At 35.1% G+C, this 1285-nt stretch overlaps 1 long non-coding RNA gene across 1 annotated transcript in view; it reads right to left on the reverse strand.

The window, feature by feature from the left end:
* Positions 1-412, reverse strand: part of LOC127867550 (uncharacterized) — a 1772-nt gene extending 1360 nt beyond the window's left edge. The window contains exons 1-2 of the long non-coding RNA XR_008043545.1: positions 331-412; positions 1-35 (exon numbers count right to left, since the gene is read on the reverse strand). The exon at positions 1-35 is cut by the window's left edge and continues 45 nt beyond it. This is a non-coding gene — a long non-coding RNA (uncharacterized LOC127867550). The remainder of the gene's footprint in view (positions 36-330) is intronic.
* Positions 413-1285: the final 873 nt, after the last annotated feature.

The raw sequence follows: 1285 nt of genomic DNA on the forward strand, positions 1-1285 counted from the left end.
AAAAGTCACGTGGTATAGGCACCGTGATACTTATTCTGTGGTGAAAACATCAACAATCGTGACAAAGTGTACATGATTTCAAGAACAAATGACAAGAAGGAATAAGCCATAAACAATATCAAACGTGCGTTTTAAATAAATATTAGCTACCATGCACACTTCACGTCTAAAATAATAACGATTGCTTTAAACAAACTATGTTCATAAAAACTCAAACGTAGCGTTTCTGAAGTAGGATTTATTTAAAATAAACAGTTTTGCTAAAATAATTTAGACACATGATAAACATTTTATTCGTAGCAAAACTTTCATTCCCACATTTCGTCTTACTAAAGATTGACGAACTGGCTACGTTTATTAACGGGAAACACTACACTTTTCAAAAGAAAACAGAACGATCCTGAACATTAACAAGCTCCAAAATGACAAGTGCAAAAACGTTGAAAGGAAAAAAACACACACTCATTATGTTGTTCAAGCTTGGTCCTCCTTTTCTAATTAAAGATCCTAATCAAAATGTGAAGTGGCCACTTAGCAGTCGACGGTTCCGAATACACGGACTTGTAAGAATGATCGGTATATAGGATACATGATGGCATACTCGTGGGTCATATGACTGTGTGCTTTTCTGACAACACGGACACGAAATGCTATTAGAATATTTAACAGTTTCATAGCTCTGAATTGTCATTGGGATGGGAAACGTATGAAAGCACGTAAACTGAAATAGTACATACTGTATTTACTGAAAACGCAAAAATACAAACGGCGAAATATAATCGTGAAGATTAAAATTATCTTTCTCACTCATTGAATCAAGGGAAAGCTTAGGCTTAGTGAAACACTTTTACGGCCGTTTCCATGGTAGGACATCACTTCTGGTCTTTTGTGATAAAAAGAACGCCCCCACTGTTGAACCCTGGACTTTCCGGTCGCTAGGCGGACCTTGGCATTGACTGACGAATGACAAACGTGCATAACACACTTGCCAAAAAAAACAAACACTAGTAACAAGTGTAAGAACTATAAATCATGCATTTATAAGATAAAGAAGGAAACACGAAACAAATATTAAACCGTTGACTTAAATTTTATACAAAAACATATGTCATGTTTGCGACATATACATCATCGGGTAACGTTAAATAATGCTATGAATTCATATTTTAAAAAGCATTATATAAACATATGAGAACAACTATAATTATTTGATATGTTTAAAGTTCGTTTTGTGTAGGTATGTATATGTTTGTATGCGCGAGGACGGAGGGACAGGAGGACGGAC

Source organism: Dreissena polymorpha, chromosome 2 (genome assembly GCF_020536995.1).
Source record: "Dreissena polymorpha isolate Duluth1 chromosome 2, UMN_Dpol_1.0, whole genome shotgun sequence".
Classification (NCBI taxonomy): domain Eukaryota; kingdom Metazoa; phylum Mollusca; class Bivalvia; order Myida; family Dreissenidae; genus Dreissena; species Dreissena polymorpha.